General features: G+C 38.4%; 1 protein-coding gene across 5 annotated transcripts in view; it reads right to left on the reverse strand.

The window, feature by feature from the left end:
- MACC1 (MET transcriptional regulator MACC1) overlaps positions 1-14,417 on the reverse strand; it is a 101,669-nt gene extending 87,252 nt beyond the window's left edge. For all 5 annotated transcript variants that reach the window (XR_009494195.1, XM_010804076.4, XM_010804075.4 and 2 more), the window contains exon 1: positions 14,280-14,417. The gene's annotated coding sequence lies outside the window, so the exon portion shown is untranslated. The remainder of the gene's footprint in view (positions 1-14,279) is intronic.
- Between the last annotated feature and the right edge of the window lie 2,845 nt (positions 14,418-17,262).

Below are 17,262 nucleotides of genomic sequence, written 5' to 3' on the forward strand. Positions count from 1 at the left end.
TCCCATTTGAGTTACTATTCTCCTGGCAATAAAAGGGAGGATAGTAATAATTGTAATTTGAATTTATGGAGGGCCTATCATCTCAGACACTTGTGCTTTTGAAAGTCAGTTCATTAATCCTCAGGACTATCTTAGCAGAAAAAGTAGCCAGAGTTCGAGCTCCTTTTGCAGATAAGAAATTGAGACACAGACAGATTATGTGATTTATACAATACACGCACAAAGAAGCTAGAAGTAGAAGAGAAAAGCATTAGTTACAAAGGTGGAAATGTGGTCCACAGATAAAGAGTTGGTAGATTTGACTTTCTCCTGCTTAGGCACATCAGGGAAAAAAAAAAAAAGCACCATCCCAGCCAAAGCTATCAGGGCAAAGGGGATTTACACATATAAGGGATTTGAGAGTATATGGCAGAGAATGTGGCAGCAGCTCAACCCAGGACATACCACTGAAGTTACAGGTAAAGGGCTTGGCCTGCCTTGCCCAGCACAACGGACACTCTGGCACCCTCTTGACCTGTGCTCTAGCACTATCCTCCCCACCACACCCTCCAGCAACGTGAAGATCATTGCATAAACATGAAGAAATAACCACTTAGAACCACGCTCTAAAATAAGGATTAGAACGAGGGGATAGGAATCCACTTGCAATTCTTATCACCCGGTTTAAATAAAAAATAGATTTTATTTCAAAATAATTTTGTTTATATTGAAATGCTTAGATTTTAAAATGAATAAAATTAATGTTCTATAAAATTAATCAATATGAAATTTGTGAATTAAATGTATTTTCATAAAAGAAAAAGGTCTTCTGAACAGTTTTAAAGCAACTGTGAGTTAACTATTGCTGGTGTGGTTTAGTCCCTAAGTCATGTCCAACTCCTTTGCAACTCCTGCCAAGTTCCTCTGTCTATGGAATTTTCCAGGCAAGAAGACTGGAGTGGGTTGCCATTTTCTTCTTCGGGGGATCTTCCTGACTCAGGGACTGAAACCATATCTCCAGCATCACATGTGAACTCTTTACCACTGGGGAAGCCACTAGGGAAGCTGAGTAAACCGTGTGCATGTGTGCTCAGTCACATCTGATCCTTTGGGGTCCCATGAACTGTAGCCCACCAGGCTCATTGCTTCATGGAATTTTCCAGGCAATAATACTGGAGTGGGTTGCCACTTCCTACTCCAGAGGATCTTCCTGCACCAGCAACAAAACCTGCATCTCTTGCACCTCCTGCATTGGCAGGGAGATTCTTTACCACTTGCACCACCTTGGAAATCCATATTATTCTACAATTATTAGCAAGATAGAGAATAAAGAAAAACAAGTGGCTATATCATTCTATATGCATACTCGCACATACACACGCTCTTTAAAAGATTACTAGAAACAGAGAGCTACAATTAAACATAAAAATGTCTCTCTCAGAAACAACCATTACTAAGTTATATTTCAAAATGATAAGAATAAAAATGGAAGAAAATCATGACACCCACGAAAGAAAACAGGTCACTGAGAGACTTCTGGTATCAACATTCTCAACCAACTTACTGATCATAACAACAAATCCTAAAAGAGAAAATAAATTGCTGTCAAACCTCAACAAGCAAGAGAGCATAGTTTAAGAATAGGGAATTTCAACTTCAGTAAACAGCCAAACTCAACTCAAGGCATGAGAGATCAAGCAATGTAATTAGATAAAAGGGGAGCCAAGTAATGCTCTCAACCGTCAGAACCTCATTTACTCTTTGCTTGAACCAAGAGAAACATCCTCATAGTTAGGCTCCCAAGATATCCCATGCCACCCAAGACTGGAAACATGAGTGTTATCTAATATTGGAAGCTTATAAAAGCCAGGCAATATTTTCATGACTATCCATGCTTCTAGGCAGAGTGGATACTCAGTGAGAACACCGGGTACTATATGCTGACCAGCATCCATTCTGATAAGTTAGCATCCATGCCATAGCCATTGCTGAGTGTTTTTCATATTACTCAGTACCCAGGAAAGTGTCACCCTAAACCAACCCAGATAGTTGTACATCTTTCTTTTTTTTCCCCAAGGACTGACAAGTTTATTTCTGCAGTCAAGCCTTTTTATAGAAGCAGGAACAAAGAGCTTAAAGTATACGGCCAGCAGAGCGTATACGGGGTTAACACATAATCAGTAAAAACATTTCAAGGACAGCGCGCTCTAAGTGATCATGTGCTTATAGCACAACCCGTTTTCTCAAGTAACATCCCTATTTATTATTAAATCTTGGTGCCGAGCATAACCAAAGGCAGGAGATGTTTTTCTGTCCACAGTACAAAGCTGGGTACTTCTGGCCCTTCGCCATTTTCCCAAGGACTTTCTGCTTTTACGGCTATTTTGTACTATGCTTCCCAACAAGGAGGAGGAACAAAATCTCCACAAGGAAAAACTCTACAATGAAAATGAAGGAGAGCTGAGAGCAGGGAAAGACTGAAGATGAAGGAAAGTCGGATGAGGCAGCTGAGGAAGGGAAACCAGTACATGAGGTGGGGAGCAGGGTGAGGGGAAGGCGGTTGGTGAGGGGCAGCAAGATGAGGCAAAGTAAGGAAAGCACAGAGGATCTGAAGGTGAGGGAACTTCACCAGGTGAGGGCTGGTGGGAATCTGAGGCCAGCAGGGACCCAGTGTGGGCTGCCAGATAGCAGCAGGCTGAGAGTTGTGTGGCAGGAGAGCAAACAAAAAAACAGGCAGGGAAATGGGGAGTGGAGGATTCTTTGGAGCTCTTTTTAGGACTTCCAGGGGAGGCCTTTGTGCACTGAAGAGATGGTGAGAGAATATGGAGCCATGTCAAAGATTCAGGAAGAGCTAAGGACCTTCTGTTTCTGTTTTGCATATAGGGTCAATTGTATGGCTTTATTTTTATTTTAGATTTTATATATGAGTGATATCACATGGAATTTGTCTTTCTCTGTCTGGCTTACTACATCTTTCTTTTGTAAAGTCTTCAAATAACTGGGTATTATTTGGCAGGATAAATTTCTGTTTTTATGTTTCTTTATTTAAAAGCATATATTTTAAAGGAAAGAAGTGACACTATATCATCTGAATTTAAGAGTCAAATATAAAGATGACCTTAACTGGTGCTGGTAGGGCTTCCCTTTTGACTCAGCTGGTAAAGAATCTGCCTGCAGTACAGGAGACCTGGGTTCAATCCCTGGGTTGGGAAGATTCCCTGGAGAAGGGAAAGACTACCCACTCCAGTATTCTGGCCTGGAAAATTCCATGGACTGTATAGTCCATGGGATTGCAAAGAGCTGGACACAACAGGTGAGACCCAGAGGAAGGGGTACACAGTCTGTAGCAGTAACAACAGAGAGGGATGAAAGGAATAGCTGGGATCAGGAGATACAAGAGTGAGCCCCATTGTATCATGAAGTGTTTATGAAAAGAACTCAAGGCTGAGCCATCTGGATTCATATTTTCTCCAATAAAACAGTTACATGTTCACACCATTAGATGTTTAGTGTGAAGCAACGGTTTTATTATGAATTTTGTATATTTATTTTGTAAAAACAATGGAAAGTAAACCTGGTCTTAAAACAATCTATGCATAACCAAGTCACTGAGTAGTTTCTCAGAGAACCATACAAAAGTGAAGGTGAAATATTAGTTAAGTGTAGTTATTTAGTATTTCACTATTGCTGCTAATGGAGAAGGAAATGGCAACCCACTCCAGTATTCTTGCCTGGAGAATCCCATGGACAGAGGAGCTTGGTGGACTACAGTCCATGGGGTCACAAGGAGTAGAACGCAACTGAACGGCTAAACCAACAACATTGCTACTAAAATATTCCCCATTCATTAAAACAGTCTTTTAGTTGAATCTACATCTATAGGAATAAATTTTATAGATTGCAAAACAGGCTGTATTAGAAACTAGAAATGCCAGCAAATTTGAAAACTCAGCAGTGGCCAAAGGACTGGAAAAGGCCAGTTTACATTCCAATCCCTAAGAAAGGCAATGCCAAAGAATCCTAAAACTACCACACAATTGTACTCATCTCACACACTAGCAAAGTAATGCTCAAAATTCTCCAAGCCAGTCTACAACAGTACATGAACTGTGAACTTCAAGATGTTCAATCTGGATTTAGAAAAGGCAGAGGAACCAGAGATCAAATTGCCAACATCTGTTGGATCATTGAAAAAGCAAGAGAGTTCCAGAAAAACATCTACTTCTGCTTTATTGACTATGCCAAAGCCTTTGACTGTGTGGATCACAATAAACTGTGGAAAATTCTTAAAATAATTGGAATACCAGACTGCCTGACGTGGCTCCTGAGAAATCTGTTTGCAGGTCAGGAAGCAACAGTTACAACTGAACATAGAACAGACTGATTCTAAATCAAGAAGGGCGTATGTCAAGGCTGTATATTGTTACCCTGCTTATTTAACTTATATGCAGAGTACATCATGAGAAATGCTGGGCTGGAGGAAGCACAAGCTGGAATCAAGATTGCCGGGAGAAATATCAATAACCTCAGATATGCAGATGACACCACCCTTATGGGAAAAAGTAAAGAACTAAAAAGCCTCTTGATGAAAGTGAAAGAAGAGAGTGAAAAAGTTGGCTTAAAGCTCAACATTTAGAAAACAAAGATCATGGCATCCGGCCCCTTCATTTCATGGCAAAGAGATGGGGAAAACAATGGAAACAGTAAGCGACTTTATTTTATGGGGCTCCAAAATCACTACAGACGGTGACTGAAGTCATGAAATTAAAGGACACTTGCTCCTTGGAAGGAAAGCTATGACCAACCTAGACAGCATATTAAAAAAGCAGAGACATTACTTTACCAACAATGGTCCATCTAGTCAAGGCTATGGTTTTTCCAGTAGTCATGTATGGATGTGAGAGTTGGACTGTGAAGAAAACTGAGCACAGAAGAATTGATGCTTTTGAACTGTGGTGTTGGAGAAGACTCTTGAGAGTCCCTTGGACTGTAAGGAGATCCAATCAGTCCATCCTAAAGGAAATCAGTCCTGAATATTCATTGGAAGGACTGATGCTAAAGCTGAAACTTTGGCCAACTGATGCGAAGAACTGACTCATTGGAAAAGACCCTTATGCTGGGAAAGATTGATGCAGGAGGATAAAGGGATAATAGAGGACGAGGTGGTTGGATGACATCACTGACTCAATGGACACAAGTTTGAGTAAACTCCAGGAGTTGGTGATGGACAGGGGAAGCCTGATGTACTGTAGTCTGTGGGTTCGCAGAGTCTGGCATGATTGAGCGACTGAACTGAACTTAACTGACTGAGAAACTAGAAATAAGACTTGTTCCCCACCAATCCAGTAGCACTGAGATGAGCAACTCTTCCTTCCCTTAGGGATTTCTAGATTTTAGGATATCCCCCATTGCATTCTGAAAGTAGAGTGAAACTAATTTTTTTTATCTTCTTGCCTTGAGGGTAAACCAGTGTGGTTTAGAGGAAAGATCAGGGGACCTGGAATCAAAGAAATTCAAGATTCTAAACCTCTTTGATTCTAGATTTTCATATTTACTAAGTGGGAACAATAACTATAATTTTCCCCCTATGTTTCATGAGAATTAAACAGTTTAATGTCTGTAATAGGGAACAAAAATTCTGTGATTTGGGGAATATTCTATATCTGCTTTGTCAAATCACATAATCAATAGTTACTTGTAGCTACTGAATATTTGAAATAAGGCTAATGCAAATGAGAAACTGAATTTTTCATTTTTGCTAATTTTAATTAGCCTAAAATTTAATTAGTTTAATTAATTTAAATTTTAAAAGACACATTACCATACCAAATTCAGTTCAGTTCATTTCAGTCGCTCAGTCGTGTCCGACTCTTTGTGACCCCACAAACCGTAGCACACCAGGCCTCCCTGTCCATCACCAACTCCCGGAGTTCACCCAAACCCATGTCCATCGAGTCAGTGATGCCATCCAGCCATCTCATCCTCTGTTGTCCCCTTCTCCTCCTGCCCCCAATCCTTCCCTGCATCAGGGTCTTTTCCAATGAGTCAACTCTTCGCATGAGGTGGCCAAAGTACTGGAGTTTCAGCTTCAACATCAGTCCTTCCAATGAACACCCAGGACTGATCTCCTTTAGGATGGACTGGTTGGATCTCCTTGCAGTCCAAGGGACTCTCAAGAGTCTTCTAGAAATACTCTCTATACTCTGTCTACAGTAGTTTTAATTTCAGTTATTCTTACTGCAAGTTAATTACTCTGTTCTGGAAATTCATAGATACATTGTCTTTGTTTAAGAATGAGAGTTTTGCTTACATATAGGCAAAGATACACATGTAACCATTTGAAACAATTTGTGAGATGAATCAGAATGCAATTGTATTTTTGTCCACCACTTTCCTTTTAAAAACGTATTCACTGGGGGAAGTTTTTCCCAATACCACTGACGAAAATTCCCCAATTGGCCCCATGTATCTTTTGGTTACTCTGAGATTTAAAGAAAATTCTGTGGTTATTTAAAGTTGCAAAATACAGTTTTGATTCACGAATTAGAATGCCCCATCCAATATTTCCATCAGCATACCAACATTTTGGTGTAAGACCGATCTCCCTGCTCTCGTGCCCTACAAGTCTACAGGCTTCTGGAAAAGGAGTGCTGTGCACACCTTCTCTTTTTCTACCTCACTTCCTCTGTCACCCAACTTGCAAGCTCCTGTTACTGAAGCCTCCAAAATTGGAGAATAAGGAAGAAAAAGGAGAAATAAACAGAACATTTTTACTCTATTAGTGTGATTGAAAGTTGGCTTTGGCTCTGCAGTGTTTATTACTGACACTGTGTATGGGGGTGAGTGTGTGCACATGTACATGAGTGAGCTTTGGGGAATCCTCAGAAGCTTATAACTGTATCACCTGTGAACTGAGCAATGCATCTAATTCTTCTGTTAGTGATGTCCCCCTTAGCTCTGCGTTTCTAGAGGAAAACACATTAAACTTTCCAGGAGTATATAGCAAAGCCACTTCCTCTATGTTTGAGATAAAAAAGACCATCCCTCACTTCTACCTCTCCACACTGGGTTAGCTCTTCAAAAATCATTCTTATAAAATCCTCTCAGTGTTTTATCCTCCCTTTATTTTTCCTTATAACCTGGAGGTGGGTGAGGAGTCAATACTTGTGAAAATATTCCCAACTTGGGATTTTAGTCAGAAAACAGTTATCTTAGAATCTTGGCCAAATTTTCCAATTTAACCTCCTTGACCACTCTTGCTCTGTTAATTATAGCCAAAATCTAGAAATTACATAAAAATCAACAATATGAGACCAATAAAAATCTTTGGCATATCCACAGCCATTGCAGGAAAAAAATAATGTGGTTTTCTCATATGCAATGATATGGGTCAATCACTGAGATATATTAAGTAAAAAAAGGAAAGGCACTAGACATTCCATATGTTTACAATATTTCTTACTGGAAAGAGTTGGAAAAAACTGAAAGCTGCCATGTCGTGCTTATGAGGAGAGAATTCGCAGACAAGAAATCTGAAACCTGGAGTTTCAGCTTACTTCACATTCTATATGCTAACATATTATTTGCATTTTCTTATTGTGGCAAGAATTACTTTACATTTTTTCTTTAATATCTTTGTAAATATATTTACATACACAGTAAGGCCTCTATTCATTGCTTAATTTTTTTAAGTTTTTCTATTTGGCACAAAGTCTCCAACATCTTTTTTCAGCCCTGACATTCTGACACAGTTGTGTCTATACCCAAGTGAAATGCCCTTTCCAAATAACTGACCAAGTCATTTATAAATAAGATTTAGAAACTTGAATGAAATACCATGGACTGAATAAATGAGTCTATATTTTTCCATAAATAGGTGAGCTATAACATACTTTTTTTTTTGCACATGATAATACAGAAAAATAGGCTGGATTACAGGCAGAACATAAAAATGCATCCATACTGTATGCTTGCAATCTACATGTAAATACTGAGGAATTAACCTTTACAACTAGAAAACAATGTTCAGTTATTGATATTCAAAAACAAGTAATGTTTTTATTGAATTTTCAGTTTATTAAAACCATCCAAAAAGAGAATGGTTTAGTAAGCAGAGATTGTTTACTTTGCTTAAGACCTGCTATTTTTCAAGTAGCAAAGGATAAAAAGGTTTCTCCTAGCACTCTAGTTTGAGGATTGAGAATTATATTTCTATATAGGTATTGAGGAGAAAGTTTCAGAAAATTAAAAAGTTTGATATATGAAATGATATGTCAGTTAATAAAATTTATTTTCTTTTGAACATTAAAAAATTGGAAGGGAAACACACCTAAAGTTTTACTCTGATAAATTTTCATTAGGTCAAAACTGGCTACTTTCTAGGATCTCCTACCATGGTCCCCCTCTTCTCACCACACACTCCAGCCTCTGTTAGGCTTTCCTATGCTTTGCAACTCCCACCTTATTTCTTACATAGCATTATCAACTGTATACGCATGCTTATCACTCCCTCAATCTTCGTATCCCCAGGACCAAGTAAAGCTCAGGTTGAATTAATGTTTGTGTGCTCAGTCGCTTCAGTCATGTCCAACTCTGTATGATGCTATGTCACCTGCCAGGCTCCTCTGTCCATGGGATTCTTCAGGCAAAAATACTGGAGTGGTTGCCATGCCCTCCTCCAGGGGATCTTCCTGACCCAGGGATTGAACCCTGTCCTTTATGTCTCCTGCATTGGCAGGCGGGGTTTTACCACTAGAGCCACCTGGGAAGCCCGCTGAATTAATGTTTACTGAATAAATAATTGAATAATGCCACTCACCCCACAGTGACTCACACTGATTCCTCACTGCCTTCAGAATAAAGTGCATAATTCTTAGGCTGATATTTGAAAATGCTTCATAATTATAAGCAATCTATCTTTCCAATCTTATTTCCTTCATCTTTTGCCCCCAATTCCCCGAATACTACATCACCAACCCACTTACCTATGGAGAGAGATGGGGTCTTTTTTGTTCACTGCTGTGTCCCACGGTTTAGGTCAGTGCCTCACACACAACAGATGTTCAGAAATTATTTGTTGAGTCAATGGCTGGATAAATTAATTTTACCAAATATATTTTGTACTTTCTATTTCCTTATATTTTATAAGTAGCTACTCCCTTTGTTTTTGCCTCTTTAACTTCCTTTCTCTAATTTCCAAGGCTCAGTAAAGTTTGATCATTTATGAAAATCATTTCCAGGTTTCCTAGGCAAAATTAAATTTTCTCCATACAAATATAGACTTATTTGACACTTCTCATCACTTCATTATGCTCTTTTTATCTTATTAAATAGTGGCTAGATTTTAAACTTTTGGAAGTTTAGGACTATGCTACTTTGATGTCTCTTTTTCCAGTCTGCTCCCACCTACCTTTTATCACTTGTCTTAGCTGGAATAGTCTGAGTAGATACAAATTTCACCACCTCTTACTATTGACATGGTATTTCTGTGAATCAGTTTCTTTATCTCTAAAATGGCAGAACATCATTATCTTAACCCTCAAATTAATTAAGTCATATATTTCACTTAAAGGACTTAAGACAGTATTTGGTACATGGTATCATTATTATTATTAATACAAAAGTGAAAAGGCTGGCTTAAAACTCAACATTCAAAAAATGAAGATGATGGCATCTGGTCCCATCTTCATTGCAAATAGTTGGGGGAAAAGTGGAAACAGTGGCAGATTTAATTTTCTTGGGCTTGAAAATCACTGTGAACAGTGACTGCAGCCATGAAATTAAGACTTGCTCCTTGGAAGGAAAGTTATGACAAACCTAGACAGAATATTAAAAAGCAGATATATCACTTGACCAACAAAGGTCCAATAGTCATATACGGATGTGAGAGTTGGACCATAAAAAAGGCTGAGCACCAAAGAATTGATGCTTTCAAATTGTGGTGCTGGAGAAGACTCTTGAGAGTCCCTTGGACAGCAAGGAGATCAAACCAGTCAATCCTAAAGGAACTCAACCCTGAATATTCTTTGGAAGGACTGATGCTGAAGCTCAAACTTCAATACTTTGCCAACCTGTTTCAAAGAACTGACTCACTGGAAAAGACCCTGATGCTGGTAAAGATTGAAGGCACAAGGAGAAGGGGGTGGCAGAGGAAAAGATGGTTAGATAGCATCACTGATTCAATGGACATGAATTTGAGCAAATTGTGGGAGATAGTGAAGGCCAGGGAAGCCCACTGTGCACGGAATAACAGAGTCGGGCATGACTTAGTGATTGAGCAACAACAATGTCTACTAAATAGAAAATTCAGTTGCTCTCTCACACCATAGGTTGAGAAACAAGGAACTTGATTTAAGATCAAATTTTGCACTATATTTTAGAGATTACAATGCTACAAACATATCTGAGTCTCCAAAATGCCAAAAGTATCTGGTTTTCAGTTACATCTGGAGAGATTATTTATGTAGAGCATTTAAGATAAATAAGTGTCTTGAGATTAGGGAGAAACAGGAATTCTCCTTCATTGTGTATGAACAAAATATGGGATAAATATTTTAGAAGGCAATTCATCAGTATCTCATAAATTTGAAGATATACATGACTATGGTTCAGCAAATCTATGAAATATTCACTAAAATAAATCTTACATTTGTATACAACTGGCATGTATAAGATTATTTATAATTCTACTTATGATAGCAAAATACCATGCTGCTATGAAAACTAATAAGTTGTACTACAAAAATCAATATGGATTATCCTCAAAAGTACGAGGTTAAAAGAACAGAGCAAGTTGCAGTTGAACACTGTATACACTAGGGTTTTTATAAAATCTTTCAACTTTAAAACAAGCTTATATAATATTTATGGATATGTTCAATGGCAGTAGAAATAGTAAAATATAAAAATAAAGGTAGACAAAAGAATAAAAGCATACAACAGAGAGAAAATCTACAAAGACTGAAAAGCAGTAACTGCTGAAGTAGCAAAGGGAGAAACAGAACCAGGTAGAGCACTTGATTTTTTTTAATTTCTAAATTTTTTTTTTTTTTTTGCTAGACTGGAAGGTGAGTGTGCAAGGCTTTATGATATCTGTCTATCTTTAAATGGAAATCTACTATGTATTGTATTTTTTAGGAAAACTTCCAAATTAAGTGCTCTTCCCAATGGAAACAGAAGACAAAAACTCCCCTCTACCATTCCTGGAAAGTAAACCCAGTGGTCAGTCTCCCGGCTAGAGATGATGTTTCTGTTTTTTCCCAGGAAGGCTCTTACAAAGAAGCGTCATCACTGAGCAAGTAGTGACTATAGTAATCAAGAGAGAAACCCTGAGACAAAATAAAGCTGTGGAAGCAGTCAATCTAGTCTTCTTTCCCCTCTCCATCCCTAGATACCTGGAGATTCTCTTTCTTCAGCAAGCCTCTATGAGTGAGGCATGAGGAAGAACAGAACTGCTTCATCTTACTGAAAGAGGTGCTTGCTTGCTGTCTCTATTTCTCTGGCCAGTTCTGATGGCTCTCCAGAATTCCAATTCCACATGATTAACAATGCAGTTTCCCTTTCCACTGAAAGGTCAGCTTAGCTCCGATTTCAAATTGCCTGAAGCACATTTCCCCCCAAAGAACTAGCTCCCCTCTCTTTTGCTTCAGTATTACTGTTATTCTCTCAGGCCCAAGCTTAAAAACTCAAAAGCATTTTGACTGTTATCATTTACTATTATTATAAATTATTATTATTGTTGTTTTGCTATTGAATTCCCATCCCCCTCTTCCATTTTCATTCCCAGCACCTGTTATTTATTCCAGACACTATGAACTCCCCTTCCTCTGAGATTCTGAGTATGTATTTCTTCCATGTTCAGGGAAGTCATTCCACTTTGTTTTTGACCCACTCACATTCAAGTTTTCAAATTTATTTTTTTCTGTCCTCTAATTATTACAGTTCAAGCAAAGACTTATGGAAACTTCTTTAATCTCATGATCCTGAGCACCGTATACTCTAAACAGTAGGAATGAACCAACAGTGAGGCCAGGAATGACTTGAGTGTCATGAATTAGCACTTTCTGCCTTTAGCTATTTATAAGTACATACCTCCTCTAGTAGAATAGGATCCCCTCAAGGGCTATGCCTCAGTCACTCTAACCCCAAAGCCCAGCCCAGTGGGAGGACATTGTAGGACTGTTAGAAGTAATTGTTAAGTGAATAAATGGCATGTCCTAGAGAGAGTAGACTATAAATGACATTCAACAGCAAAAGTAATGCCCTTTTAGATAGTATACTATATTTATCAACTGATTCTGCAGCTTTCCTTCTCCTTTGTTTTCACTTTAATCCTACCCGGGACTTCCTGACATAGTTCCTGAGAGAGTTTACATTTAAATGATATATCCCATGCAAAACTTTACACACTTGTCACAAATACCAGTTACTATCACCTTCTGCTGCTGCTAAGTCGCTTCAGTCGTGTCTGACTCTGTGCGACCCCACAGACGGCAGCCCACCAGGCTCCCCCGTCCCTGGGATTCTCCAGGCAAGAACACTGGAGTGGGTTGCCATTTCCTTCTCTAATGCATAAAAGTGAAAAGTGAAAGTGAAGTCGCTCAGTTGTGTCCAACTCTTCGCGACCCCATGGACTGCAGCCTACCAGGCTCCTCCACCCATGGGATTTTTCAGGCAAGAGTACTGGAGTGGGTTGCCATTGCCTTTTCAGTTATCACCAAATACCATAGAAGACACATAGCTTTAATAGACAGCTAGGCATTGGTGTAGTCTTTCAAGAGATTTTCCAAAAATTTAACAATGACATACTTTCATTGTATGTTATTAAATCTAAAATCAATTTCATTTCAAATTGCCTTTTGTCCTCCAAATTAGCTAATACATTTTAAGACAGGATCTGTTAAACACCATCCTGTCTTAAAATGTATTAGCTAAACACCATCCTGTCTTAATAGTCTTTATTATCTCTAAGACAGACACATAAAATTATCTGTTTATAAATTAGGTCCAGGGAAGGTGAGAACACCAAAATAAATAAAACATTTAAGCTGTTTCTAAAGTTTTTAAGTAAGTTGTAACCAAACTATGACTTCACAATTCCTATATTCTGTACAGTAATGATGAAATCTCACTATTATAAATTAATCACATAATTAAGTTATGGAGGATATAAAAGGATCTCCACAAAAATAGTGATGACTTTAAGAATACAGCAAAATTGCATTATCCTCTCTGCTAATTATTATTATGTAAAAACCAGAGATTAACACAGGTGATCCAATATCAACCCTAAAATCAGACCCACTGAAAATGGATTTAGACATGTTTTAAGGAGTCAGAGATACTTTCATAAATAAGAGGCACCAGTATTCTAACTACGCACTCCTTGATCTGGTTTTTTTAAATTGTGGTAAAAACACATGATGTAAAACTTACCATCTTAACCATTTGTAAGTGTAGAGCACGGCACTGTTAAGTATATGTACATTATTGTGCAATCAATCTTTAGAACATTTTCAAATTGCAAAACTGAAACTCGTTACCTACTAAATATTTCCTATTTCCCCCTCTCCCTAACCCCTGGCAACCACAATTCTACTTTCTGTTTCCATGAATTTGACTACTCTTAATACCTCATATAAGTGGAATCCTACAATAAATTATCCCTTTAATCTGTTTTTGAAGCTGAATTGAAACTTCATTATGAAGAAAGTCCACCCTCCAGTAGCTATTGTCTAGGCATCTATTCAGCATAATGCACAACACTCATTTATACTATTAATCCAGTGAAGTAGGTTTTATACCCACCGTACAAGTGTGGAAATGGGGGCTCCACAAGGTGAAATATTGTGCCAAAGTTCACACATCTAAGAAGTAGGGCCACTGAATCTAACTTTATCTGACTTTAACATCCACAGTCTTTTCAACACAGCTGTTGCCTTTTGAAATATTTTAAAGTTTCAAAGGATTTCAACCATCCACATGTTTGAAGTCAGTCAAAGTGGGGTTCTATTGTTGTTGTTGTTTATACCTGACTTTGAAGGTAGCATGTCTTATTGTTCTTTTCATAAGTTATTTCATCCTATGCCATGTCTCAGGTATTTATTTTATGTGTTAAAATTTATTCTAAACCATGTCCCACAAACCCACAGAGTGTCAATTACCTTCTCTTTTTCTTTCCCAAGGAGGCCTTGGGAAGGAAGAAATATTTACTTTATTCAATTGTTCTGGAAATGACACAATTTCCTATTTGTACCATATATCAATAGTGAAAAGAATTAATTTTTAAAAGCAGCACTTACAATTGCAGAAATGAACTCCAGTCTCTTCAGTTCAGGAACATTATTTGGTAGAGTGAATGGAAGTCTTTCTACCCAAAACCAAGGACTCCTTACAAACGTGCCTTGCTCTGTATGTGGCGCCTGAACTATTACTTACTGAGCCACCTGGGACTAGGAGTCCTTGTGGTATGACTCCAGGCTGCTCAACCAGAAACCCTAACAGAGAGAAGAACTACAATACCCACAATTCAAATTTCTCACCTGAAACCGGGAGAAGAGGGTGCAGCTTTGCTCTGGGAAGGTGGAAAAGCAAAGCAAAAAGTAAACATGTATGTATTGGGTGGGTATATTTAAGAACAATTTGTAAATACGAAATTATATCTATAAAAGGAAACAAAAAAAAGGTTTGATGTTTGCCAACAAGAAGGTGCCCTCACTGTTGGAACGAAAAAGACTTTATGCAAACAAATCCTCATTCAGCTGTGCAACCTGCCACACCAGATTCTCTTTCAGTGATTCAGGGCAGAGATGCCTCATTACCTTGTGCAACAGATGAATGAGAACTTCCCAGGTAAATCCTGAAAGCCTCTAGTTAATCCTGCATCAGCATTGTGATTGTCACTCACAGGTGCTAAAAGGTATAATAGAAACATTTTACCCTTCAATTTGTAAATGCCCTGGATTACTTTAAATGTGATTTTAAAATGTGAACAAGATGAAACTTGTTGATATTTTCTATCATTTTCCTTTCCATTCCCTGATTTTGTGTTTTCCTTCTGTGCATTCCAACATTACCTCTGATTGCTCAAAACTCAAAAATAAGAAAATTGGAAGGATAAATAGAAATTTTAAAACTTGGGTAAAAGTAAAGGTGCAATAATTGTTTCACGTCTTTGCAACACTGGGAAAGTGTTAGAAACAAACAAAACCTAAAAAATGTATTTTCTCCTTTTATTCATACAGCATCTGTCTCTAGCCTTTCCTTTCTCATTAGAAACAAACCATAAAATGGTTATAGACAAGTTCTGGTCTGAACCCAAAACCTAATGGAAAGATTCAGCTAAAGTAAGCAGATGGCAGAATGGTGACAAAATAATTTTTTTTTTTTTTCCATTTTCTGCACTTTCTCTCTCCCTGCCTCCCTACTAAGGAAATGGGTTTCATGTGGTCAAATCTACTTGATCCACTCAGAGCTCTTTTGAAGTTTCCCCTTGGGTCATTCCACAATTCAAATTGAGTCATTCTATTTCCTTTGCCACAGATCTCCCAATCTCCTGACCAGAACCTAACTTGCCCTTATGTCATTTATATTATTTCCAAAACAAACAGTTTTCTGTTTCCCTAAACCCTACAGATTTTGTTCTCCATGCTGTTTCTTCTCTCTGAAATACTATTTTCCCAACTTTAAATGTTCAGATCCTTCCTTTCTTTCAAAGCTCAGTGAAACAAAACATTCTTTTCTAAGAAGCCCTTGCCAGTCTGTCCTAATCTGAATTATTTTCTCTCTCCTAACAAACTTCATATATTATCTAGCCCTCTCATAACAGGCTTTATACCTTATTTCATTGGTGTGTGTATATATATGTGGTCTTATCTTCCAATGTGAAGGTAAGATCTGATTTTATTCCCACTCACTAACTCAATGATTTACATGTAAATATTTCTGATAAAACAACCAATGAATGAAATAACTGAGATATTTACTCCAATCTGGATAATACTATCTTTATCTCTCCCAGGAAATATTTGCATTTAAAGAAGCCTTTAAATACCTAGGAGGAATACTGATCTCAGAATGCTCCTGTGGTCTAGTCTGGTGCAGCTTCCACGCCCTCTATTTGCAGAATGGTATGGTACTAAGTCTATCAATTTAACCCCTGTCAGTACCTGAAATGAACACTTTACTGGATCAGAATTAATTGTTTCACCAGTTCTGCTCCATGCTGTGCACTTGGCTTGTTAACAGCTTCCCAAAGACTGGCCCTCATTCCCATAACTGCATCTTGCTTGGAGACGTGGCCCTGCCACCATCTACAATTTTGATCAGCTCCAGTGTTTGTGGTTCCCTTCCCCTACAATCTAATCTCTGAAGTGAAAACTCTGCCCTTCAGACTTCTTTAAATAATTCTTAATCACTGATCTCTCCCACCCAAGAAGGGAATTGTTCCAGTAGTTGTTAGTTCCTTACATGTCTACTTCTATAGAATTCTCCCAGTCTTCACACAGTCTGCTATGTAGTCTAGCTGTCAGCCACTGCGGAGGAAGTGAACCTTCTAGATTCCGCTGACACACAGTGAGATATCTGTGCATCATCAGACACAAAGGCAGGTTAGTGAAGGTGACTGCTGGTCAGGAGAGTCTTCCCAACTGTCCTCTAATATATCTTAAGGACTTCTAGCCCCTCATTCTGCCTGTGTGCATACAAGCTATCTAAAAGTGGGCAGGGAGTTCATCCCCAACACAGTTCAGAGTTGCTTCCTTAAGAATGTCTTTTCTGACCCCTTTACCCCATTCTTAACCCCTTATATGTTTCTTGTACTGATTTACACAAATGTCTGGCTGAATTGATATTTTGTTAATGTTAAACCAAGTTGTTTTCATTTCTACCCTGAAATCGTGATCACTTGCAGCCACAAGATTTGTTGCACCTACAAATTAAGTAGAATATGGATATCTGTTATTTCCTGACAGATAGTATAAAAGTATAGGAAGCCAGGCCTTTCTAGCCCAGGGTGTAGAAAGAAGAAAGCCAGAGTGTGAGTGGAACTCTAAGAGGGCTTCAGTTGAAACAGTAGATAAAGTAGATAAAGAATTGCCCGTGATGCAGGAGATGCAGGAGACACAGTTTCAACCCCTGGGTTGGGACGATTCCCCCAGAGAAGGGCATGGCAACCCACTCCAATATTCTTGCCTGGAGAATCCCATGGACACAGCAGCCTGGGCATGCCACAGCCCATGGGGTTCCAGAGAGTTGGACACAACTGAAGCGACTGAGCATGGACAC

Source organism: Bos taurus, chromosome 4 (genome assembly GCF_002263795.3).
Source record: "Bos taurus isolate L1 Dominette 01449 registration number 42190680 breed Hereford chromosome 4, ARS-UCD2.0, whole genome shotgun sequence".
Taxonomy (NCBI): Eukaryota; Metazoa; Chordata; class Mammalia; order Artiodactyla; family Bovidae; genus Bos; species Bos taurus.